Source organism: Panthera leo, chromosome D2 (genome assembly GCF_018350215.1).
Source record: "Panthera leo isolate Ple1 chromosome D2, P.leo_Ple1_pat1.1, whole genome shotgun sequence".
NCBI classification, from domain to species: domain Eukaryota; kingdom Metazoa; phylum Chordata; class Mammalia; order Carnivora; family Felidae; genus Panthera; species Panthera leo.
In genome coordinates, this window is record NC_056689.1 from 69841321 (window position 1) to 69868462 (window position 27142).

At 47.7% G+C, this 27142-nt stretch overlaps 2 long non-coding RNA genes and 1 other non-coding gene across 3 annotated transcripts; 1 reads left to right on the forward strand and 2 right to left on the reverse strand.

The window, feature by feature from the left end:
- Positions 1-26615, reverse strand: LOC122201993. The gene is made up of 3 exons (XR_006194417.1): positions 26483-26615; positions 1180-1325; positions 1-195 (listed from the first exon to the last, which is right to left on the reverse strand). It is a non-coding gene; the product is annotated as an uncharacterized LOC122201993 (long non-coding RNA).
- On the reverse strand, positions 2351-2435 carry TRNAR-CCG. Its single transcript has one exon. It is a non-coding gene; the product is annotated as a tRNA-Arg (tRNA).
- On the forward strand, positions 6851-9269 carry LOC122201992. The gene is made up of 3 exons (XR_006194416.1): positions 6851-7089; positions 7328-7415; positions 8691-9269. It is a non-coding gene; the product is annotated as an uncharacterized LOC122201992 (long non-coding RNA).
- Positions 26616-27142: the final 527 nt, after the last annotated feature.

The window sequence follows — 27142 nt, forward strand, 5'->3', positions numbered from 1 at the left end:
ACCCGTGTAATCAAATTGAGGGCAAACTTGTGGAAATGATGAAAGATCATTTGTGCTATTCTATGCATTCTGGTGAAGACAGCACTACCCCAGGCATCGTTTCTATCTCTGGGATTTGTACCTTCTGCAACTAACCACGCAGCCAGTCCTCACGGACTATACCATTTTCCTCTCCTCCTCCTCCCGCAATTGCCTCTGAAACAAGAAAAAGGAATTGGATCAGAATGAGTAATTTCCCAGTCCTTTTATAGGCCTACACACCCGTTATTTTGCTGTTTCTTGCAACTTGTGCTCAGGCGTCTGGCCCTCAGTTCACCAAAGACTGACACACCCATTTGGGCATCTTTTGTCCTGCTAGACTCTTCAATGACCTGTGCCAAATAAAGATGCCTTCAACTTCCAAAGAATCTTCCTTGTGTTCGTATTTCTAAGACACAGGGAAGAAGGTAGGCATTCGAGTAGCCGGATATTCAAAACGGAATTTTGGCCGTTAGAAAATCGGCCTGAAAAGTTAACGATACAGGCGTTCGTACTATAACCATCAGGGGCAAATGTACTCATATCAGTGTTAGCTATTATTAGTGATATTATTATCACTATCAGTGCTCTTGCTATCTTTTCTACCAAAAGCCTGGCCAGCAAATTGTTCATTTTTCTCCAGCTGTCTGCATACCCTCATACACCAGCTCGTTTCTCCAGTGGAAAGGCCAGGCACCGATTCTACCACGTCCCTGGTGAACCAGCCAGCCAGATCGAGTATTAATCTGGAATATCATTCCGGCCACCACGGGAGTAGCCAACAATGGTGTCTTCACTTACAAAACCTCTCCCTCCTGGATCTCAAAGTACTTACTGTGTGCGACTAAAAACTTAGCCTACACTTCTCCCCTTGGGCAGGAGTCGGTACCATCAGAACTAGTCTAACAATAAGGCAATGGCTGCCTGTTTCAAAGGAGAGTCTTTCCTCCTTAATGTCAACCATCTGGAGAAGTTTAACGTTCTATATTCTTCATAAAATTCTACGTAAGAGGTCAGTTTAATTTTTTAAGAGTCATTTAAACATCCTGAGTACATTGTCAGCCCCCAAGCAAGAAATGCCTCTCAGGCTGGACCAGGGAAAAACCACATGGGTTGCTCGTATGTTTAGTCTAGTACAGAGGTTCCCAGCCCTGGCTGTACCTGAAACGATGATGCTTGAAGACAGATGGACTCTGTCTTCCCCCACCTCCGGAAGTGGTAGTTTTTGTCTTGTTTTATTTGTCTTGTCCTTAGGATTCCCAGGTAATTCTATTGAGGCAGGCAGGGTGAGAACCACCAGCCTGAGTCTGAGGAGAAATACAGGTTCAGGTGTTACTATGGTGAGACCCGCTCAGACTTCTCAGCACCCTGCCCTTGCTATAATTAGGCGCGGAATAAACCCATGCGGCCCTGACTTATCCTCTGACTTCAAACATAGCCTCAGAGCTGTTAACCTTGCCGTGCTATAGGTTGAGTTGTGTCTACCCAAAGATGTTGAGGTCCTGACCCCCCCAGCACTTGTGAATGTGACCTTATTTGGAAAGAGGGTCTTTATAGATTAAGTTAAGATGAAGTCATTAGGTAAAATAAATTTAAACGACTTTTTTTTTTAAAATGGGAGCCTGGGGGGCTGAGTTGGTTAAACGTCTGACTCTTGATTTCAGCTCAGGTCATGATCACGTGGTCCATGAGATCAAGCCCCGTGTCGGGCTCTGCGCTGACAATGCAGAGCCTGCTTGGGATTCTGTCTCTCCCCATCTCCCTCTGTCTCTCTCTCTCTCTCTCTCTCTGTGTGTGCCCCTATCCTGTTCATGTGTGCAGTCTTTCTCTCTCAAAATAAAATAAACATTTAAAAAAATGAAGTCATTGGGGTGGGCCCTAAACCAATATAACGTGTCCTTATAAAAAGAGCAAATTTGGACATGGAGACAGACACGCACAGGGAGAACGCCATGTGAGGATGAAGGCAGAAATCAGGGTGATGCTCCACAAATCAAGGAACGCCAAAGACTGGCAACAGAGCATCTGAAGCTAGCGGCAAAGCCGGAAACAGATTTTCTCGGAGCCCTGAAGGAGCCCACCCGGCTGAGACCTTGATCTCGGACTTCAGACCTCCAGGACTGTGAGGCAATAAATGTCTGTGGTGTAAGCCACTCAAATTGTGGCACTTTTTCTATGTCAGTCCTAGGAAACTAATGCACCGAGTGGGTCAGTGCAACATACTTAAAAAAATTTCTTTTTAAATGTTTATTTATTTTTGGGAGAGAGACAGAGCATGAGCGGGCAAGAGGCAGAGAGAGAGGGAGACACAGAATCCGAGCTGTCAGCCCAGAGCCTGACGCGGGGCTCGAACCCGCAAACCGTGAGATCACGACCTGAGCCGGAGTCGGACGCTCAACCGACTGAGCCACCCAGGCGCCCCTCCATTTTTTCAATGGGTAGGGCGATGGCTCACACCCATGAACCGCGAGATCGTGACCTGAGCTGAATTCGGACGCTTAACCAACAGAGCCACCCGGGTGCCCCAAGTGTAACATACTTCGAAACTCCAGGCAGGTGAAGTTTATCCAGCCCATGCGTCACCCTTGGCCGCACCCTGCCCATAAGGGCGACCAGGCTGTTCAACTAGTTCTAATAGTCTGCAAAGTGAGGACAGTGAGCACAGGGCAAATCATTGGTACTTCTTGGGACTACTAGTGCAGGCTTCTAGGAGGAGGCGACGACTTTGGATCTGAGCTTTGGAAGAGGAGTATTTGCTTCGATAAGAGTGAAGGGAAGCAAAAAATGTGGCAACTTAGGTACTCCAAAGTGAGGTGCTGCCTCAAAGTGAGAGGCTGCAGGTGAGGGATCCTGACAGGAGGAGGAAGGAACAGCCCTGGGGGCGAGGGGGGGGGGGTGTGGGCACGTGTGCATGTTTGGCGTGGGGAGTTGAGCCAAACGGACAGTAATAAAAGCAACAGGAAATATTCAAAGAAAGCACGCTCTAAATGGAGTACCGCACGAAGCCGTATTCAATCCCAGGATTGCCCTAACGCATCTCGCAGGCTATTATTGTCCCCATTTTACAGATAAGAGAAACGAAGCTCCAAGAGCTGAGTCAGGCCCTCACAATTTACCACTGTACTAACACTGCTCGCTAGTTTATACTTGGGAGCTACTCCCGGGAAGGGGGGTGGGGTGGCGTGGATGGAGATAGAGAGATAAAGGTGGTCTAGAAGCAAATGCCCATCTTTACTTGACCAGGGACTGAAGCAACCCCAAAGCCTCCATCCACGTGTGGGTCCCAGGTTGCCCCCCCTTGGCCATTTCCAGTTGCAGTCCCTCTTCCGGAGGTTACAGACGGGCCAGGGAGATCCATACAGAGCGGGGCGTGCTCTCGGATTGAAATCCAGCTTTGTTCTTCAACTCCAGTGTCATAGGGGAAAGCAGAGAGGGGAAGAGAAGGAAACAAAAAGTTTCAGCCTGTGAGTAGTATTTGCAATGTGATCTATGCGTTCTGAGCCAAGTTACTATACATGCTCTGGGGAGAATTACAAATAAATGACGAAACATTTTGAAACATGGCTTATACCTAATTAATCATGGAACTTGAAGAACAAAGAAAACATTTCTTCAAAGTTTCTAGCATTTTGCCTATTAAGTGGAGAGGGTGGGGGGGGGGAGGGAGGAGAAATCTCCATGCCCCGTAATGGATACACTGTGCACTTCATTTGGGGAAAGAAGCTCTTAATCTCCCTTGGCCGCCTGCAACCTCGGAATCCTTACATCTTTAATACTTTATGTCGAGCATTTTCATATTAAAGGGACTGAGAGTTTCCAGATCATGAAATCTTCCTTGGCTTTTTGTCCCTTGATCGCTCAGTCCAAACAATACTGGTTTTGAGATTAGGAGATCGTCAGGAATTTCTTAAGTCTCTGTGCTGTCGCACCCTGAGATTCCGGTGTCCTTCTTACCCCCTGCCACTACTCAGCGACATCTGTGGGCATGTGCCGCTTTGAAGCCAAAGCTCTGAGGCCCAGGTTTTGTGCCATGTCTATGTTATTCCGCATGCTCTTAGCCTCTGAACCTTGATTTCCAGATCTGTCAAATAAGGATAATAATAAATACCTTGCTGATGTATTTTGACCGTTAAGTAGAATAATGCCACAAAAGCACTTAGCCTAATGCCTAGAACATAACTGCTCAAAATGGAATATATAACTGAATCTTCCAGTTTTTTGAGGGTACTTTTGGCATCCTCTTCTTATCCGTAGACTTGGCCAAGGCGCCATTTTGCTTCTCCAGCTGAGGCACTTCTGTAAAACTCTGTCTCACCGGTGACGGGTTCAGAAGTCAAAAGTGACTTTGCACTTGGTAGCCAGCGTTTGCAGCTCCAGTGGGGACCCATCGTCCCACACTTTCCTCTGGAATTTTTCCATAGTCACTCCACGTGCGCTAGTGTGGACACAACAGGAATCAGAGATGTGTGGGTTTTCCTTCCAAACATTGTCACTTTTTCTTTATGTGGCTTTGGACAAGCTGAAGGGGTTACAAAAAATATACTATATTAAAGTGGTTGTGAGGAAAACCTGGAACCTGAACGCCGCTCTCCCCGAGCTCTGTGTAGCGAACAAGAATGAAGAAAATACTTGGTCAAGGATTTTCCAGAGCTATGGTGAACATCTTCCAAGTTTCTAAGTCTATTTTCTCCTTCTGACTTCTAACAGCTTAGGCATGGCCATATTGGGGTTGGCCATTCAAAGATGCTGCCAGGGACTTTGAATCTGGAAGGGACAAAGCAGAGGCTCATAGAGAAGTCTGGAGTCGGGTGGTGGCACCAAATGGCCGGTGGTCGCGGTGCCGAGGATAGCATTATAACCAGACAACGCCCAAGGCATGACCTCAACTGTGTTCGCTGCTCTGCAGCTCTCTTGGTTCGGGGTCATTTTCCATCTCAGCTCTCCAGGCTTCCTGTAGACCCTGTAAGCCATGTGACATCTTCCTTTTAAATTCCTTTTCTGCTTCAGTTAGCCATTGGGCTACTTTGCTCACAAATGAGAATCCAGACTGAGACAAAATCAAGATATGCTCACCGCCCACTACATGCCAAATCCCGTATAGATGAGGAGACTGAGACCCAGAGAGTGGCGGTCATTTGTCAAGGTCACCAGGCTGGTCAGAGGTGGTGCAGTGGTTTGAAACCCTGTCCGCCTTTCCACTGAATTCTTTCAGCGAACAGAGCTAAAAGGTAAATGTAGAACCCATGACCGTCTACATTTGCACTGAATTAGCTTTGAAGATGGGGTTTTTTTTTTTTTGCAGGTTTACAGTTGTGACCTGGCGTCTACATTTCCTTCCTCCACCCCTCTTCTTGCCCCACTCCCTGCCCTACACTGGTGACTAGCAGTCTGTAAATTGAGTCAAAAGTGAAATATCTTTTAGTGCCTAGAATCAGTCCTGGTCTGTGCCTATGAATCAGACAGCCACTTGTTCCAAAACAGTGGAACGACTTGGCTTCGTGTCCCTCATCGAACTTGGTGTTGGTTGTGTGTGCTGCTGATTACCCTTCTTGGTTCATGTCCCCTCGGTTGATGCCTTTAGAAATTAAATGCACGTGCCTTGTACGGGGTGGAGTGAGGGCTTGGCTCATTTGGTTTCCATTTTACCCATCGCCCTACACCTGCTGTTGTACCAACAGATGGCATGGTCCACACACTCTGGCATCGAAGGATGGGACGTTGGATGTTGCCATCTGCCTCTGGACCTGCCGGATTAGTGTACTTTTCTGCGGGGGTGGAGTAGCTTTGCCAAAGAATGGCCAAAGAAGCAACTGGAGTGGATATCCACATGCACACTCCCATCATCTTCTCTGTCTTGAACCCAAGGAGAGAGTTAGCAGCTCTCTAAGCACCTAACTTACATACCACAGCTTTCCTGGAAACAGACGCACATAAAACCACTTTATTCTTGACCTCACTCCAGTGTATCTGCAGAACATCAGTCTGGCCAGGACTTGGTCATCTTACTTCTTTTTCACTGTTTTTTTTTTTTTTCTTTTTTTTTTTTTTTTTTTTAGAAGTCAATTATTGAAGATATTGGGTAGTAAAAGCATTTTAAACTTTATTACTCTCTTTTCAGTATTAGATACAGAAGGTCTCGGTCAGCGATACAGTGTATAAAATATAGAAGCAGTGAATTAAATGCAACTTGATGGTACATGTTGTACCTTAATGAAAACAAAGGCTCAGGAACACTATTTGTGAACGTGTTACCCAATAAAGTGTTAGCAAAGGAGCCCATAAAGCTGCCAGAGGGATTTAACCATTGCTAGAACGAGAGGGAAACACTATTCAGTTGGGCTGGACACAGAGTGAGGTCTGCTGACTTTATCACAAATGCCAGAGGTTTTTTATTATTATTATTATTTATTTAAAACACATGGAAGAAAAGACAGTTGGGTTTGGCACCAGAAGGTCTTGTGGTAAAGAAAAAAAAAAGGAATATCCAAAAGTGCTCAAAATAATCTAAGGGGGAGAAACAGATGTGAAGAAACGAAGGCAGGATGTCATGGGGTGCCGCGCTGGTCCATTTAAAGCGACGGCAAAAGGCGAGAGCACTTCTCCATGGCGGGTGATAGACACGAGCAATTGAACAGTTCATACCCTCTCTGTTGTCCCTGTCACGAGATTTGTAGGTCGCTCTCAGCCAGCCACTGGGGCTAAAGGGCACAGGTCACGACCTGCTGATTTACCAAAGTATGATCAACTCACACAAATTATAGGCGTAAGAGAGTCCTGACAACTTCAATATGATGTGCAAGGAGCACAATTATTTGTGACATGTGAAGCCAGTGTGAGACCATAATTCTGTCGCTGCGTGACAAGGCATTATTAGGCAGGGCAGGCAGCGGCTTGAACCAGGAGCAGCTGGAGGAGAGGCGGAGAGAGAGAGAGAGAGAGAGAGAGAGAGAGAGAGAGAGCGCTCCATCGGGAAGGCCTGTGATGGGCTTTCTCTCCCAGAGTGCCAAACAGCAAGGCCCCCTTTGTGGAATGTGGGGCCGCTCCGAGGACGAGGTGCCCTCCTGCTATCAGGTCCTGGGAGGATAAAGAGGAGGGTGGGGGGAAGGGGGGGGGATGAGGCACAGCCCACGGGCCTGTGGGGGGTGCACAACCAAGGTGTTGTCTTTGAAACTGAACTTGGTGTTTTTGAGGAGGCCCGCTGCACCGCAGCACGGTTTCCAGGGGCAGATGAGGTGGGGTGGGGGGTGCCGGGCAGAAACCTCCCCTCCATCAACCTTCCTTCCCGACGAGTCCTCTCTGGAACTTTCAGTGTGGCTGCTGGGTGAAGGAGGAGACGGTCTAGGGGGCCCTCTGTACTTCAGCAGTTTCTGCAGGGGATCAGTTCAAGGGAGGTGTAGGTAAGCGTTTTCCTCCTGGGAATGGGGACCGGGGCTGTCCCCAGCATCCGGGCGCCAGTAACGCAGGGCTTCCTCAGGCTGCGTGTGGGGGTCACGCGACAGCCGAGGGGCCCACAGGCTTATCTGCGAAGCGAGGAGCCGGACTGTGTTGTGGGTGACTCCTGCAGAGGGTGGCTGCTGTGTTTGGGGGCCGCTTCTTAGCTCGGTGACTTTTGCCCCACTGTTGGGCAGTGTGTGGTCAGGACCCGAATTCACGCAGTTTCCAAGAATGCTCCCTGGACACCTGCTGGGTGCCAGCCACTGCCCCAACCACAGAGAACCGGAGTGAGAAACACCTCTGGGTGCCCCCGAGAGCTTGCGGTGGGTGAGGGTAGGCAGATGACAAGCGATTAAAATCCACGGAGGGGTGGGTGCTGTAGGGATCGTGGGCGAACCACGAGGGCGTGGCTCACTTCTCACATCATTCGGACAGCTGTCGGTGCAGGCCTCCCACCCTACCGTGCGATACAGGTCTTCTGCCTCTCGGGCTCTGCCTCCTCCCCTGCTTCACGGCCATCTGACGTCTGGAGGCCTGACCTGAGGGTCACCCGACCCGAGGGTCATCAGCGGCAGGCACAGACAGTTGCTACAGGCAACTCTGTAGAGTAGCAATCAGCACTGGGATCGTTTTCTTGTTGCCGTTTACTGTTCCTCCTCCTACAATGTGAGCTCCGAGAGGGCGGGGCTCTGTCTGGCTCTCCTCAGTATCCCAGTTGCCTAGAACAGTGTTGGCACAAAGTCCTTGCCCGGGAAATGCATGAATGCCAAGCACTGTTCTTCATGTTCTTGCCCTTAAATGCACGAGCCCAGGGGCGCCTGGGTGGCTCAGTCAGTTGAGCGTCTGACCTTTGACTTCGACTCAGGTCACGATCTCATGGTTCATGAGTTCTGACGGTGCAGGACCTGCTTGGGGTTCTCCCTCTCTCCCTCGTTCTGTGCTCCGCCCCTGCCCTCTCTCTCTCTCTCAAAATAAATAAACTTAAAAAAAATAAATATATGAGCCCATTTAATCCCCCCAACCCCCCAGTGAAATAAGCATGTTAGGTATCTGTTGCTGCATAAGTTATCAGCTTGCAGGGTCATGGCTTAAGATGACAATATTCATTATCTCTCACGGTTTTGTGCCTGGGCTGAGCCGATTTTTCTTCCGGTCTTGCTTAGAGCTTTTCACGAGGCTGCATGTCCCTGGGAGCTTGGTCAGGGCTTGAACATTCAAGATGTCTGCTCATCCTCCAGGCCCCCTAATTGTGTGCCAGTCGAGCCTCGACTTCCTTACAGCATGGGGTCTGGGCCCCCAGAGGGAAGCAGCAGAAGCTTACGGGCCTGGGCTCAGAAGTTCCACAACATCACTTCCTTCCCATCCCATCGGCCCCAACAAGTGCTGAGGCCAGCCGGTATTCGAGGAGAGGCGAATGGACCCTCCCTCTTGACGCCAGGAGTGGCATTTGCCTCTGCAGATGACGGGATCGTATCCGGAGGCTCTCTGTTACAGTATTATCAGCCTGCTTCACAGCCGTGGACACTGAGGTGTGGTGAGATGAAAAGATGCATCTGAAAGTATGTGGGAAGAAAATGGCAGAACCAGGGTAGCAGCCTGGAATAGTCTAACCTCACGTTCGGTGTTTGTTGCTCACTGATGACTCTTCGTAATAGCCCCTCCTGAATCTCGTGTGACAGAGCTGGTCTCTTCGGTGGCTCTCCCTCTGCTGTTTACTTTCTCATCACAGTGGCCAGAGTTTAGGAAGGCTGGGGCTCCTTAGACCCAGAACCTCATCCAGCCTCTACAGCTCATAAACCGTGTGACCTTGAACAAGTGTCTGGACCACTCTGAGTGTCTTTTCTCCATCTGTGAAGTTGGACGGTACCCTAGGGGGTAGCGGCCAGACAGGATTGTGGGTGGTTATAATAAGGCCGTACATGTAAAGCACTCCACACAATACGTGGCACCTAGCAATCACTCAAAGGGTGACTGTTTTAAGGTGACAAGGATGTCTTTAGCTGGCCCGGAGATAAGCCCTCACAGACGTGTTTCATAATTATATTTAAAGTGTAAGGATTCCCAGGTCATTGAGCAACACGCTCGTGTTTAATGGTAATCCGAAGATACGTTCTAAAATCAGCAAGAGTATTTTTAGGGACTCGCTTGTTTAGGATGTATTCATCATACTCTTCCCTGCAAGCATCTGACTAGGCATCCTGCCATCCTGTTTCTATAGGGAACTTTCCATCAAAAAAAGAAGAAAAAAAAAGATGAGCAGAATGATATGCTGGGATTGCAGATAGACCTAAATCTAAGTTACTAAGAGAAAACTAAGGCCAAACAAACAAATAAACAAACATCCCCCGAGGGCCCCTTGTGTCTCATCCTTGATTCACTGGATTATTCGAGACTCTTGGGTATTAGAAGTAGCATGGCAGTCCTGATTCCAGCCAGCCTCCGCGAGCGAGAGGGGAATTTAGGGTCAGGCTTTGGGAACTTACGTAGCGTCGTCATCAGAAATCACCGTTCCCACCGCCTAGCTCTGCTTTTCCCATGGCCTCCTTTCCCTCTTCTTCTTGGGCAGCCTCTACTTTGCTTCCAGTTCCATGACTCAAAGAGGGGGAGGCCCCTTCTTCTCCTGTTTTTTTTTTTTTAATTTAAAAAAAAAAACGCCACAGATTATAATCAGCTCAGGTTGAGCCCATGTGTGATGTAACCAGTCACAGAGTTTCAGGGAGTAGAATCTGATTGTCTAGCCTGCGTCAGGGCCAGCTTCTATAGCCCGGGGGTAGGAATTCTAGGATTACTGGTCCCGTGGATTGAGGGACAATTGTGCAAGGGAAATGGGAACCTTTAACAGATTCTCCTCAAGGACGGTTACAATATGGCAGAGCTCTAGATTTACCGAAAGCTCCGGGAAAGAATTCTTGTCAAGATGAACACAGCCCCTGTGTTGCTTGTGGCTTGGGTGGGGACCATTTTTCTATTGATTACCCCTTTGTGCCCTACTGGCTGTGTTTATTTGTGGATGTTTATTTTCTTATGGGCATAAGGAAATGCTCAAAATAAGTATATAACCTTCACTCAAAGTCCCAGCTTCTAATTTAACTTCCCTAACATCACCACATTTATTCCACAGCCCCTAGATTAGCCAGCATTCGCTCAGTAAGCCAAATTTTGTGAAAAATATTTTATTTCTTTTATTTGTCCCCAAATGTTTCCATTGTATACAAAAATGAGACAGTGTTCCTTTCGGGGAGAAGGAGTTTCTACTTTGGGTTTAAACCAAACAAAATAATATTTAAGGAAACATTAAATAAATTATTTATCATGTTGGTCAGCGTTTGGGGGGAATATAGCTTAGATAAACAGATTTTTAAGGTCAGCCACTCTAAGGGCTGAGTTTTTTATGAAAAACAGCCTCTGAGGTGCTTTAATAAATCTTTAAAAAGAAAAAAAAAATCAGGCCCCTGTTTTCATTACTGAATCATTTGCTATTGCTGAATAATGGTCATTCAAGAGGTAAGCTTAACCAGCAGGCCCCAATAGCCACGCTGGGAAACTCACAAGTTATGAAAAATCTGTGTTGATAATGAACACTGCTGGTCATGCTTGGATTTCTGTGAAAGCAGCCCAGTCCTTTGGTTGCGTTTTAAATCAGATAAATGGACAGAACTGGCTGATGTGGGTCATAAAATTGTCAAATGAAGATAAATTCATTCCTACTCGATGGGAAACTTCAGAGGAGAATTAGAATAGATGTAAGTAAAAAAAAAAATAATGTGCTGCTTTCCCCTCAAAATAAACGGGTACCAGATTCATCACGTGGCTGTAATTCACCTCCTGGGTCGTCTGTCTTCTCAAAGTGCGGCTGAAGGCATCTTTTGGGCTCGTTTCTACTGCTAAATGGCATTCCTCAGCCAAAGAAGGGTATGGAGAGGAGAGGAAAGGATGTTTGGATCCTAAGAAATGGAAGTGGAAGGGGTGGGAAGCAAGGGCATGGACGAGGCCGGAGGAGAAGAAGTGAGAAATGGAGAAAATCTGACGTTGTAGAGACTGGCCAGAGAGCAGCGCTGGAGGCACGGCTCACTGTGGCTCCGGTTTCATTTCTTTCTGGCTCATAATTTGTCCGAAACGTGAAAGCCTCTCATGACCACCTCTCATCTATGCACTGAGGCAACATCCCCGGATGTGGCCCTGAACTGCCCCCTTGGTCTTGAGAGGAGGCGTGGGCTGGGAATGAGCCCAGAGGTTCTGAGCCTCGTCTCTTTCAAGGGTGGAACCTGCAGCAGAATTTCATGGCTTCCAAAAAGAGGATATTTTTTGTTTATAAGCAGGAAGGAATGTCACTAAGGAGTGGGGGTGGGGGTGGGCGGGGGTTGAGGCTGCCTGACCATAAAGTGCCTCAGGGTTTGAAAGTTCAGGAGAAGAGAGCTTGACTAACCGCATCTGGGACTTGAGGTTTTATTGAACCGGTAATGAAAATAATCTTTGCAAAATATCTTGAAAACATTTGATAAACACAGACTGAAGCTGCCACCTAAACACACGGAAAGAAAATAGCCTCACATTCAGATTCGCAACCTGTTAACAGCAGGTACCATGTTAGGTGCAAAGCACAATGGTTAGGAATGCAGTCTTCAGAGCAATGCAGAACCAAGTACAAGTCCCCCCTCTGTTCGTGGTAGAACCATGACCCTGCTGCTTTACCTCCCTGTGCCTCAGTGGCTTCATCCATCAAATGGAAACGGATGCTCCCTCGGTGAGCCACCACGAGGACCTGACTGGGTAAGTCGCGTGGAAACGCTACGATGAAAGAGCGTCAGAGTGGCCACAAAGCCTTTCCCTCTCTGCATCCACTCTTGTGGTGTTGCAGGCATCCCATTAAGAGGTAGAGTCTCTTTGGCCACCCCTTGAGTTTTGGTTGGCTGTGTGGCTTGGGACAATGGCAAATGTGAACGAAGCAAGCGGAGACTTGAAAATTGTCCACCAGGGTTTTCTTTCTCTCGCCGGGCTTGGATCCCAGGGACTGCTTTGCAGCTGAATCCGAACCAGCCTGTTGGACCGTGAGGCCACATGGAGAATCACAGTGACCCAGCGGACAGCTTGTAGACTGTCGGACATGTAAGGGAAGCCAGTCTAGATCGTCTCAACCACTAGCTGACCTATCATGATACAGGGGAGTGCCCAGCAGCCGGGAGCAGAAGACCACCCAGCCAACCCATAGAATTGGAACCTAAATAAAACGTGGTTGTTGATGTGAGCCACTAGTCGTGGGTGGCTTGTTCTACAGCAAAAGCTAATCGATACAGGTGGCATCCATCCTATTATTCGCCTTGTTGATTAGATCAACCAGTTTTTCAATTTGAGTTTTTAACGCCTTTTTGTTCAGAAGATTTTCTTTCTGTGGAGATGGACTGGGGAATAGCAACATCTCCGGCAGCTCTTGTGAACAGTTTAGTAGTTTAAGATAACTGCAAAAGCCGAGATATAAAACTTCAATGAGATCTTTTTCTGAAGATGTGTTAAAGTTTTTCCTTCCACCGTATTTCTAAAGTTTGCCATCAACATTCTCAAAGCCAGAATAACGTGCAAAAGAAAATACCAAACACTGAAGCTCACTGAAGTTCAGTGGCAAGATGAGTCAAAACAGAAAGTCACTCTTAAACAGTTCTGAAACCCTGAACCCAGGACCCTACCGGAACTAAGAGACAAAACCGGGTAAGAGGTAGGTAGGTCAGTGCTTTGGAAGCCATCCACAGTCTCTGGGGGGTAGTGACAAGCTTTGCCAACTATCCAGGTGTAAAGGAGAGAAAAGAGTTTCTGGACCAAAGCAAAAGGAAGAATCTTCCAGATAATTTAGACCAACTGAACACTCTTGGCCAAATTAATCAGAGACTTGTAGCCCAAGTGCGTCTGATGGCTTCCATTATCTGGACAGCTGTCTCATTCTTCCACTTTCCTTGGAATATGTATGTTCTTTGGCATTCCACCTTCCTTTTAGTGCCTACATTCTTCATCCAGGTTGCCGTTTTCTGAGGTTTTGAGAGTCAGACACTCGGTAAATTCTGGACGCAGATTTTTGCCTTGAAGAGTCCAAAGCGTTCATTCACTTAACAGATATTTATTATTCAATTATGAGGTGCTAGACACGGTGCTAAGCGCTGAAGATGCAACAGTGGCCAAAGAGACCAGATGGCTTATCTTGCAGTGTATGTCTAGCGAGGGAAAGAAGTTCATAACCGGACAATATCATGCCATGTGAGAAGTGTTGTGGTTGCGGAAGGTCAGGGCACCGTTGGGAGAATCTTGGATGAGCACCCAATTCAGACCTGGGCTCAGTGGTCAGGAAGCATGTCCCAGAGGCAGTGGCATCTAAAGGTGAAAGATAAAGAGCATGAAGAAACGTGACTCGGTAGAAGAGTGTGGCGGGCCCAGAAAACAGTATCGTATGGCCCGGCCTGAGAGAATCTCAGGGAACTGAAATTTTCAGCAGGGCCAAATGCTTGCATCAGCAGCAGGTGCCAGCGGGACCTCAGTGCCGCTGAGGGGCATGATGGCGAACGCGGCCACAATCTGTCTTCCCAGTTTTACCCAAGAGCCATGGTTAATTTCAGGCGGTAATACTCATCAGTGCTCTTAGCAGTTGTATCTGTGCGGCCAGAGAGCATACAAGTGGGGACATACCAGCTGGCCAGCTGGTGTTCTGAAGGGACGTTGACCCGTGACAGGTGTATACCCCTCAAGGTTAAGCCAGACTCCGTAGCACTTTCGTTATTCTCCTGAACCAGCGGTGAGGGTGAGGGTGAGGCCCAGAACGCAATGAAATTATGCCTGTCATAAGAAAGGACTCTAATTAGAGTTTTGAACTTTAGAAATCCTCGTGGGGCGCCTGGGTGGCTCAGTCGGTTGAGCGTCCGACTTCGGCTCAGGTCATGATCTCGTGGTTCGTGAGTTCGAGCCCCACATTGAGCTCTGTGCTGACAGCTCAGAGCCTGGAGCCTGCTTCGGATTCTGTGTCTCCCTCTCTGTGCCCCTCCCCTGCTCATGTTCTGTCTCTCTCTCTGTCAAAAATAAATAAACATTAAAAAAAATTTTTTTAATGGCTGTTTCAATTCTCTAACACTGCACAACAAACAACCTCAAAACCCAGCAGCCTTAAACAGCAAACATTTATCACCTTACAATTTCTGTGGGTCAGGAATCTCAGTGCAGCTGAGCTAGAAGCCCCTGAATTATGATCTGTCACGAAGTTGGAAGCCAAGCTGTCACCCAGGACTGCACTCTCCCCCGAAGGCCTGAGGATCAGGGGAGGATCCACTTCTAACCTCATTTGTGTGGACTTGACTGTGTTCGGTTTCTCATGGGCTGTTGGGCTGAGAGTCTGGATTCCCTGCGGACTGCAGAAGCCCCTCTCAGTTTTTTACCATGCAGATCTTTCCGCAGGACACTTTCCAGTCTGGCGGCTGACTCCTCTTAGAGCTAGCAGTGTGGACGTGGGAGAGGGCATATGCAAGAGCCTTTTTATAACCTAATGTTGGCAGGGGCTTCTCATCATTCCCGCTATACTCCATTTGCTAGAGATAAGTCAGTAAATCCAGTCCACGCTCAAGGGATTCTCTCTGTGACAAGCAGGAATAATATTTACCCTGCAGAGTTTTTAAAGGATAAAACGAAGTGATATCTGGAAAGTGCTGGACACATGTTAGCTCACGTTAAACGGTGTGGATTCCATAAGGAAATTGCTTTGTTTATGCTTAATATATCCATGAGCTGTTGTCATACATCATCTTCCCCTTACGCTTTTTGGACGAGTCACCTCGCAGGAAAAGCCGACACAACAACTCTTCTCGTACAACTAGTAAGAGGTCTAGAACAAGAACGAAGGTAAGTAGGGGACAGGAGGGAACAACAGATAAACAGGATGTGGTGCTGGTGGGTCTCATCAGAGGACGGGACCCCTGTCCATCCTCTGTTTCGGCTTTCTCTCAGGAATCAAGTTTTGCACCTTGGAGCTGTGAGATCAGGTGTTGTCCTAAGCATTTCACATATATCATTTGGTCCTTAAACCATCCTTTGCAGTAGGTGCCATCATCAACCCCATTGTAAAGTGGAGGATGGAGGAACGTGCCAGAGCTGATGCAGTAGGTAGGAGATGCGGGTACCAGTGACGCCAGAAAAGGCAGCTATCCCCAACTCTATACCACAGCGGTGTCGCATGGGGCACAATGCCTGTGGCTCATTTCAGGGAACTCGCATGGGGTTGGCACAATTTTCTCGCCTCGGTGGGAGACCGGTGTGCCACCCCTGGACTCTGAGGACGCGTAGCCCCTAGGCTCCCCTGAGAACTCAACTCCTGTTGACAGGCCAGTTTGGTCCAATCAGTACGTTGGTTTTCCTCCAATCTGCCGAACAGCTTCCGAAGCTCCTCCCTTCAGACTGTGGTTCTTCCTGATAGCATCCTGGGCTCTCAGGTAGAACCAAGAAAAAGAAATTCATCTGGGGGAAGGCAATCAGGTACTCTGACCTCCTTCATGCAGGCTCCTTGTAAAGTCACCCGTGTGCTCCCCTAGCAGAGGAGAAGTGGACCCTCTCCTCCCATCTCCACTGGAGTCCATTTTTCTGCCCGGTACCCCCTTGGACCATGCCAAGCACCCCAATCTCTTTCTTTGTCTAGACCCTACCTGACCGGTTCCCTGAGCCCCAGGGTGTATACCCCCACCCCCACCCCACTTATAAGGGAATAATAGACAGTGATCTCCATCTAAAGGGGATGAGCCCGCTCGGGGGGCCTCATGGCGACACATGGCATCCCCTCCTCTTTTACAACACAAAATTAATTATTTTTCACTTTTCAGGCCAAGAGAACTTTTAAATTCAATAGATTTAGGGCCTAATTACTCATCTTTGCCCACTGGCCTTCACAAAACCTGCTTTATAACTGCCGCAACCAGAAGGGTGGGCCAGAGTTGGGAGCAAGATGAGATTTTACAATCTGGAAGGAGTTCCAACATGTTTAGCAACGACTGACAGAGAACAACTGTTTCTACCCAGGACGTTCGAATCTATGCCAGGGAAGCAGAGTAGTGGAGTCGTGGAAATATGGAAGGGAATGTGTGATAAAAACAAGGAGGGTTGCAATTAACATCCAAATAAAGGTTGGAAGAAACCCACTGAATATGTTGGCATCTGGTAGATTTCAAGCTCAAGGATTAAAACCTCCAAGTTAAGGGAGCAATTTTTGGTTTTCCAGCAAGTACCTCTAGGGGCAATAATTTTCAGGGAAAGGTAGCTCATAACCCTGAATGTAGTATGAACATTGCAGGCTGCTTGCCCAAACTTATTTTATTTTCATTTGCATTATTGGTTTGAAAACTCCCCTGGGTTCTTGATCCATATCACGCTGGCACATGTCCTCGCAAAAACTGAAATGCTGAGCCAGCGTTTAACTCTGACTGTTTTACTTGACTTGGGAGAGGCCCAGAGAAACTTACATTGCTACAGGAAGAGTGATAAAACTCTCAGCCCTACTCCTGAACGGATCATGTCACCAGGGAGATATTTAGAGGGCTGGATTCTTTTCAGATGAAACCCAAGAATGTCAGGGGTTGTGCAAAAGTCTCCATGACATATGCATGTGTGTCTGTATGTGCGAGTATATAGGCATGCATATACACGCATCATTTTTGCAAGCGAATTGCAGGGAGAGGTTGGCTACGACCACACACAAATTTGGATCGTTGTTCATGGGGTGCCTCTGATAGTGATAGCCAGATCGATTGCCATGCTGTGTTTTCAGCCACATTTACAGCTGTGACTTGTTTCTCTCCTTGCCAACTGATGAATCAGGTGAGGGATTTGGCATTGCCCATTTTACACAGGAGGAAACTGAGAGATTTGCCTTAAGCCACAGAACCGGAGGGTGAAAGACAAGACTAGGAGTCTGCACTCTGCGACCTTTGCTTCTGCATTCAATTCTGCTTCCCTCTTACTCTGAATATCCTATACTGAGAAAGAAAAAGCCATCTGTGTGATCTCCCAAGGAAAGATCCCAATCAGTATAAGCCATTCACATCTATTGCCCGCAGCAAGACTGGAAACTTACAAGAAAAACCTGCTTCCCAGCTCCACTCCAGCCCTGAAGGGGGCCTCAGAGCCTCCTGCAATCAGCCATCGTGCCTGGCTTCTTAGTGAGATGTGGCCAGGAAGTGGTTTCACTGGCCCCCTGAAGCCCTCTGGTCAGACCTAACCTCTGGCTTGTTCCCCACTGCAGGAGACATTTGCTTTCTGGTTGCCTACAGCACCTTGAGTTTCTTATGGGGAATTACCCCCTTTCTCCATCTGCCATTATGTGAAATCTAGGCAAAGGTGAAAGTCCAGGTGCCCACTTGTCATGTGGAAGCTGAGGGCATGGGCTCCTCCCTCTAGATGCCTCTTTGTCCAAGCAGGGCCAGGTAGAGGGCGATCAGATTTTCTCTCCTGGCACTTTGAATGGAGGCTTTCCCAGCATGTGTCTCCTACTGTGTCTCCAGCTTCCTGCTTCCTAGGCCTCTGCAAGTGGGAGATGGCCCGGGAAGCAGAGACCTCTTCCTGTTTCACCCTCGCTCCCAGGCTGCTCAGAAAAAGAGCCAAGATCGTGTTTCCGAGAGGCCTTTTGTTTCCTGGGGGCTATCTGCCTGGCTTCATGGGAGAGGCAGGTGGTGTTGGAACTTGGAAGCCATGGAAGGCTTTCTGGATGGCCTGAACAAAGGTGTGGAGGTGGAAAGCAATGAATCTAGTTTTCAGTACAGTGCGTGTATAGGACAGGGGTAGGAGGTAAGGCTGACGCATCAGGTTGGCATCAGTCTTTGAAAGGTCCTGAACGGAAAGTCAGGGAGTTCGGAAAGCAGGCACGGAGGAGATAAACACTTCCACAGTCAGCCCATCTGGACTGTCAGCCCATCTGGACCCTGCTCCCCTCCTTCCTCTCCCTGACGCCCTCCTGGCTTACTTTACTCCCTAGCTGAAGTCTGAAAACCAGGTTGGGGTTCTATGGATGACCACTGCATCTCTGGAAGAAAGAATGGACTAGACCTTCCCATTTCCATGATGGGAGGAGAGGAAAAGCCTTGTAATTACTGCTGAATATGGTCACTGTATGAGCTTTCTCTGTTTATACTCTTTTGTCTGCCCACCCCCAGAAGCTGACGACCAGGTTCTGCAATTCTACCCTCCAAATGTCTCTCATAATTGTCACCTCTCCCTCTCTAAGCCCTGAGGCAGCGCATGAGGCATCTAACTGACCTTCTGGCCACAGTTGTACTGCCCCTCCCACACACAATATGCTTTACCACAATAGAGTTCGGTCTTATGATGCATCACAGATCATTTTTGTCTGACCAACTGCCTTTGGATAGATCCAGTTTCGTAAATTTGGCACGGAAAGCTTGTTGTGATGTCCTGGCCTGAGATCCCTAAGATCTGTCTGCTTCCCCCACTGTTTCCACCAGCCTCTCCCACAGCCTGGCTCCCTGCTTTTGCTGTCTCACACCTCCACGTTTTTACACCCATTCTTCCTACCTGCAACGCTTCCTTCCACACTTCGGTTCCACTGTAGAACTCTTGCTTCTCTTTCCAGACTCTGCTTAAATGTCACAGTGGACACAACGCCTCATATAACAGTCACCCATTGAATATTGAAGTCGGGTCTCGGCAAAACCTTTCTGCCTTTCCTCTGGCCCCAGCTACTCCTTCCTTTGGCCTCCCAGCGTTCCTTGAATGTAGAGACCTCTACTGTAGCACTCCCTACCTTGCATTATAATCTCCTATCCCCTCATTGAATATTAAGTAGTCTTCCTGAATCCATAGGTATAGTGTGTGTATGTGTGTGTGTGCGTGCGTGCTCCCCCCTAGCCTGCACTCATTCCTCCTTCACAACAACATTGTCTTCTAAGAATTCTCACTCCGCAGAGTCCTCTGTAGGCATTTTCTCTCATTGCCCAATACAGCCAAGTAGAGGTTGTATGACCTAAGTTTGGCTAAGCTGGCCCCATCACCTCTGAATTTTGTCTGGATGGCAAGGATGAAAGAAAAGGCTAGCACTCCTGCACGGTGCCAATCCCCACGTGAGATGATCCAGGGGCTCCCTCCACAGAGACCTAATACCTAGTTCCTGTCCGTCCCTGGCCGGATGCTGTGGCTTTCCTTTCCACCCCCAGTGTCTCAAATCTTTCCGGTAGATTCAGTCTTTTGTCGTTAAGTTCATCGGTGTGGGTTTCTGTTGCTTGCCACCAAAATAACCCTTGGCTGCTGTAAGGAGATGAGGAGAAAGCTGAGAGAGATTCTCGAAGACACCATGTCTCTGTAGTTGCAGTGCTGGAAGAACGGGAGGGTCCTTTCTTTCTTGGACAGGAAACAACAACTCGCTCAAAGCAGCTCAAGGAAATGGGGCGGGTCGTTGAAAAGATGTGGCCCTTGTGGGAATCTAGGAAAGGTGGAACGGCCACGTCTCAAGTGGAAAGGAACTGAGGCAAGTCGGGGAGGTAAGTGCTCTTGCTCTGGCTCGCTCTCGCCGCACCTGTTCTATTCTACTGCCGACCCATCTGTCTGCCTCACTGTCGTTGCTTCAGCTCGCACGGAGGCCCGTGCAGTGACGCCGCCTGCCCCGCATGAATGCCCTCGGCGCCCCTCACCTCTGGGCACAGCAGGACACGTCTTCACCGCCAGCACCTACAACCCTTTGTTGCAGGGCAGATCGACGGTACTAGGGAGTCCACGCCCCTGGGAGCAGGGAGCCGTCCTCCACCAATGACCAGGAGTCGGCTCCCTCTCCTCTTGGCCAAGATGACTCCGAGGCCCACAGCTGAGTTCCCCAGCAAGATGGAACTCCAATTGCCCCCTCTGGAAATGTGTTTGACTGGCTTGCTCCCTCCCCTTCTCTTCCCTGTTCCCTGACCAGTGCTTGTTGGGATTGCCTCTCGAGTAAACTCAAGGGTCTACCTCTGCGGGAATACCTTAAAACAGCCCATAATGGCCCTACCCCAGGGCTTACATGACCATGCAGTTTGAGGACCCCCAGCCCACTGGCACCTTCATTCTGTCTCACCTCGTGCAAATTCCAACGAGAGAGACTGACCCCCTTTTTTAGTGAGAGTTAAGCTCATCCTTTTAAGTCAGGCTGCATTGAGAGATGGCCGGGACGCCATGGATAGCCACCCCCGTCGGCTAACACCCCCGATCCTGTCATCTCTAGCAGGAGGGGAGAGTCACAAGGTCGGTTGCTCCGTCCGCAGCTCACACTGTGCAGAACGTACCTTGAGTCTCATCTGGGGCCATTTGGCTTTCAGGTAACTATCACCCAGGTGGTTGCATGGGAAAATCAACAGGAAAGGCTGTTTATTGGACATCAAATAATTATTTTCAAACAGTGCTTTGATAGGTTAAGCACAAAAGAATCGGAAACATATGGATTAAATCTCCATTGAAATGCACATTTGGGTTTGAAAATTAACAGAATGTGTGCTTGGGAAGGGATTCCCCCCACTTTTCTTTTCTTTTCTTTTCTTTTCTTTTCTTTTCTTTTCTTTCTTCTTCTTCTTCTTCTTTTTTTTTTGCTAAGCCAGATTATTTGGAAAATAAGTCAGGAATTTTTCACAGCTCAAGCACCCTCCCTTCTACGCCCTGCCTCCCTTCCCTTTAGCTTTTCCCTCACAGAGTTAATTAATAAAAACAACATTTATCAAATATGACAAGTCAGTCTATGTACGTGTCACGTGGGGTTGGGGGGAGGTGATAATCTGCAGGATGGATGCATTTCAGGGAGACTGGAGGTCATCAGGGCTGCGATGACTCATACCCATTGCACATACCCCATGCGTCAAGCACACTGTGCTAAGCGCTTAATATGACCATTTAGCCCCAGGAGACCCCAGCACGTAGGCGCTCTGTCCCCATTCCTCATTTACAGATTAGAAAGTGAGATTTAGGGTTAGTGGTATATTTCCCAGGTGCCAATAGCTAGTAAGTAGCAGAGCCAACATTTGAACTCTCTCCTTCTATCTTCAGAAACCACTGGGTTTCTGATCCCACTTTCTCTGTGAGTGGAGACTCCTACAACCTCTGAGTCGGAACAGGGTTCTAATACCAACCGTTCGTTTCACAAAAGAGGAAACTGAGGCCCAGAGAGGTGAGAGATCAAGCTAGATGGGTATGTTTGGGAGGCTTGTTTAGACAGACAAGCTATTAATCAGCAGCATTCATCTGGTAGCTTTTCCAAGTGTTAGAAATTGGAAATACGCAAAGGAGAAAACCCTTGGTTATGGCTGTAATGTCTAGTATTCCCGTTCCTGTCCCTTGCTCTTTGGATGGGAATTGTTTATATGAGATACAGTCAGAAGGGTGAGATTTGTTTACCACCAGGCTTGTGATAATATTGGGAGTTCCCAGGTCTGGTCTTCTACCTAAGCCAAATGGATAACATTACATCTAGTGGAGATCTGAAGGCCAGCGGATGGCCCACAAGGCCTAAAATGTGTTTCCCAACCCCTGCCTTGCTACCCGATATTTCCAACAATAGTCCTTCCTTTTACAGTGTGGTGTCTCCAGGTCGTCCAAGGTCTAATGAAAATGTGTTGCAAAGGAAGGAGAACAGTTTAGACTCTAAAAGTGAATCAACTTAATGGGTTTCTGGTCCCAGAGGTCACAGTTCTTAGGGAGAGGGATGTGCTTTGTCCCTGTCCAGGAAGCCAGAGGGAGGGGACCATTCAGCTGACTGGTGTCCCCTGGTCAGACCCACAGCCACATAGAGACATTGTCATTGTCAAGGTTGTTCTGGCTGCAAGGGAGAGAAACCCGCTCAAACTACGCCAAGCCCTAAGTGGAGGGCTTCAATAAGGACGTGGGAGTTTCTTATGCAACCCCAGAGAAGGCAAGGCAGCTGAGCCCCAGAACCAGAATGACATCAGGTATCAGGGACACTACTCTTTCAGACTTTCTCTGGTCCAGGCTTGCATGGTATCTTGTCTCTGCTTCTCTCTGAGGTTCTGCAGACCAGTTCTCTGCTTCTGGACAAACTTGGCAGAGGATAACCACACCAGATGGTACCACAAGGAGTCCAGTTTGAAAGACTAATGACAATTGCTGCGTCCTAATTGCCATTTCCTGAGAGAGAACATATAATTTATCCAGCTTCAGTTTCCTATAAACTCTTGGTCCCATCCCCTGCCGCCAGGCAATCTGGATCCCCACTACGACCACAGCTGCATGGGTCAACTCCTGCGGGTGGAAGGGAGCGGGGTGGCCTGGAAAGAAATCCCCAAAGCTGTGATACCTTGGAGAATGTTGCAGAGACTGCTGGCTGCTCCCCAGTCTTTCTGTTCCCTTTTTTCGACAGCAGTAGAGCCCTTTGATGCTTCCTGGGGGATATGCTCTTCCAGAATAAAGACCCTATTTCCCAGCTTCCCTTGTGACTTCCCAGCTAAGCCCATGTGACTCAGCTCCAGCCAATGGGATATAAACAGAGGTGGTGTGTACGAATTCCAGGGAGGGGTCTTTACCAGGAGGAGCGATGCTATCTCCCTCCCTTTCATGGCAGATTGGACACGATGTTTAGAGATGAAATAACCATCCTGAACCAGTACAAACCACACGTTCATGATGGCAGAGCGGAGGTTACGATGGAGTCTGAGACTCTGCTGACTGTAGGCAGCTGTGCCAGCCAGGACTGCTCAGGGACTTCCTTGAGGCAGAGAGACAAACATCTGTCTTGTTTGGGTTTCCTATCACTCTCAGCCAAACCTGGTCCTTTAAACTAGAGGGCATACAAGGTAGCAAACTTGGGAATACGCTGCCTTTCCGTATTTTATAGTTCCGGTGCACATGCGTGCTCATGTACACACACACACACACACACACACACACACACACACACACACATAGTCACCAACCATAGAGCAAAGGTGGAGAGAGCCTTTCTTTGGCTTGCATCATCTCTAAACTACATCTTCTTTCTTACATCTGCTGCAAGGCCTGTGGCTTCTGTATCTTCCTCCTTGCAGGCATTTGAAGTCCACTGAGGGATTATCTGGGGAGATATTCAAGACTTCTAGGACGATTTCTTGCTAATGGACAGATTCTTTCTCCTCCTAATGATGGGTGAGCTTCTGGAGACCACAGAAGCCCTTTGTTCTCTGTTCTCAAGGAGACAAACTGTTATTTTTTTTTTCCCCTCTGAAGAAGCTTCTTATCCGATGGGTGCAATATCACAAATAATTATGCCAAATAGCAATGCAAGTCCCACTAGAAATAATGCATCCATTATTTCATTTTATCCTTGTCGTTAGAGCTTCTGCTTAATTTAAGTTAGTATAAAGATAGCTGTGGGTATTCCCTGCCGGAGAACTCTAATCATGCTCTTTATTGAATATTTACCATTTCCTATCTGAATCTTCCTCTCTTGATCCATTGTTTCACAATTAAGAAGTTCCGCTGCTATTTTGATCTCACATAAAACCTCTGTAGTTCCACAGATGCCTGTTCCTGGGCGTCCCTTATGTCTTGGGGAGACATCTGAGAGTAGGGTTGAAAGGCTAATGTGTTCTGGTAACTTGGTGGTTTTAGTCGTGTTAATGAAAGAAAGGCTTCGTACAGAGTCACCCGGTGGTCTGAGAAAGTTAAGGAAGTCACTCAGATACCTGAGACAGAGGGCAGGAATGAGGACCATCTGTACGAGTGTCTCTTTCCATAACCAGAAGGTGGGTTGGAGGGACGTGGGGGATCTGGCCAGCAACTGGTCCCCCTCCCCCAACAAATATCTGCTAAAGGGTTGACGTGCGTGGGATATTAAAATAAACAGTATCCACTAGAGACAACATGTTGGTAAAATGCTAGGGAAGGCAATAACATCAAAGGTATAGAATATCTAGTTTATGCTTCCATTCTGTGTTGTTGCTTCTAAGGAAATCCTCATAATGCCATCAGCCAACAAAGGAGTGATAGGTGAAAACCCAGTATGTCCGACATTTGCCAGACGTCATGAATCAGATCGTAAGAAAAGATGCATTTTCTGACCCCTGAAGGGACCTTCGAATTCAGTCTCAAGGAGGGAGTGATATAACCACGATAGACTGATACATTTATAAATAGTAAGAATGACTCCATCAGTCGGGATATCTATCACCACATGATGGGGACCAGCTAAAAATAATTTCAGGGGCCAAGATGAAAGGCATGGCCGAGGGCTCCTTAAAGGCATTAGATCTCTCGGCAGATCATATGCGCAGATTCCAAATGAGTATCAGAGATGAGATTATAACATGATACGATATATGATGCATAACGTAATGTAATACAACACAGTACAATATAATACAATACGATATAATACAATGTTGGTAGTGCTCTGGAGTCAGACAGACCAGGGATCAAATCCCATCTTCACACAGTAGCTGTGCCTGCAACCTTGACCAAATTACTGAACTTCTCTTTGAAGCCCCAGCTTCCTCACATGGAAAACAGGACCGATAATAACAACAGGACCTATATTACAGGATTTTGTGAGGATTAGATGAGATAACACACATAAAATGGTTGACTTATAGTAATGCCCATAGATCTTAGTTATTGTGTATGGGTAGTGATAATAGGCCTAGGGTTAAAGGCTGGAGCAGATACATAGTTAGTTACTCATTTACAACTGTTTACCGAGTATCCACTTTGGGCCAGCCCTGGGGATGCATTGACGAGTGGAAAAGAATGAAGGCTCTGCTCTCTCTGGGCTTCTAGCATAAAAGGAGAGATATGTATCAATCAACAGTGACACTGTGGATCCGTGAGCATAAATGGAGAGACATACTTTCAAAGGAGGGACCACGGTTCGGTGAGAGCAAAGCAAAGGAAGCTGACCCAAACTGGGCATCCAGGAAGGCTTCCCAGGGGATGTGCAGACCGAGCTGAAGGCTAAGGATTGGGTGGAAGCTTGTGAGGGAAGGGGAGAGGAGAGAACGTGTCGCAAAGACAAAAGAGAAGGGCAGGAGCGAAGGCAAGTTGCCGGCCCGGGGAGGGGTGGGTAGCAGGTGGTCGGCTGAAGCTGGAGACGGGGGTGAGGGCCTCTGAGTCGTGGCCAGGGTAGGGGTCGGCAACAGGAAGGCTGAAGATGGAGAGAGGAACGGCAGGAGGGAGACGTCCAGACTGTGGTGGCCCCGGAACCCACGTTAAGGATGTTGATCTTTACTCCTCCAGCAGGGGGTGCTACATCTGATTTGAGTTTCAAGAAGGTCCTATGGAGGCAGGCCTCAAATGTCGTTCTGCCTCCTCCTCTCAGTTCATCCTCCCAACCACTCACAGCCAGATTACAGTGAATTATGTGGAAGCCACTTCCATTGCTTCTGTCTGATCTTCCCGCAGAGATCACAGACCCTCCAAGGGCCAGAGATGTGTGCTCCTTGCACTACCCACAGTGACACACAGTCTTGAAAACAGTAGGCGCTTTGAGGGAGCACATACCTGACTATAATAAGGCAAAGCCAAGTGGAAGGCAATGTCTCACTTTCCACAGAGAAAGCCTACTTGAATATAGGCCCTTTTATGAAATAGTACAACGTTTACTTCCATTCTGAATGGATCAATTTACTTGCATCTTATATAAAGTAGTAATAGTTATATTTAGAAATATCACTCTCCCCAACCTTTTTTTTTTTTTTTTTTTAAGTTCAGGTCATAAAATAATTGCATTCAGCCTCTTCCCAGGCACCTTTATCATTTGCCTTTGTCATCACTAAGGCCGTTTTTGAATAATCTAACACTGCGTATCACCCCCACTTCTAAATTGTTCAAGACACAGCACTTTGAATCCAGGTAAGATGCTGTAACTGAAAATTTTATTCCAAGCCTCAAGAGGTTTTTACGTTTGTCTTGTGGGTGGATATTTATGATCTCCACAAGGTCACCACTGGCAATGTGCTTTTTTTTTAAAAGTGAATTTTAAAAGGCTTGCTTAAAATATCTTCAATATTTTTAATGATGAAGTCATATCTTCAGAAATAACAACAAAATCTGTGTTAAATATTTTTACCTCTCTTTTCCCCCTGATGTTATCAGGTGACATCTGTAGGCCTCCAGTCTTCTCTCCCTCACCAACCAGCACCAGCTGAGGTCACTTCAGGCTGATGTCTTCCTCCAAATGCTTCCTTGATGTTCAAAAAAAAGTAATTGAGAAAGTGTCAAGAATGAGGGAACTTTGCAAGAGCTTCTGTTCTATGGAACAGTTGTCAGGGAAACACGTTGCCTTATAATCAGACTTGTATGGTAGTTGCTTGTCAAATGAATATACTTAGCTTAGCTCACCTTGTGATCGTGGCTCAAGGGACACAGGGAAATGTGGAAGCTTTTCCTGGGAAAAGTATTGCATAATTTTTAAGAACATATTTCATTTATCTTAAGCCATGGTTCTCAAATAGGGGCAATTTTGCCCCCCCCCCCCAGGGGACATTTGGCTGTCCCTGGAGACATTTTTGGTTGTCACATCTGGGAGAAGGGTACCCCTGGCATCCGGTGGGTAGAAGCCAGGGGTGTTGTTAAGCATCTGCATTACACGGGAGACCTCCGTAGCAAAGAGTTATCAGTCCCCAAATGTCTATAGTGTCAAGACTGAGAACCCTGGCTTAAACTGAGTTGATGACAATTGGCTTAACCAGAATCCAGGACAATGATTGGCAAAACAAGGAATGTCTGC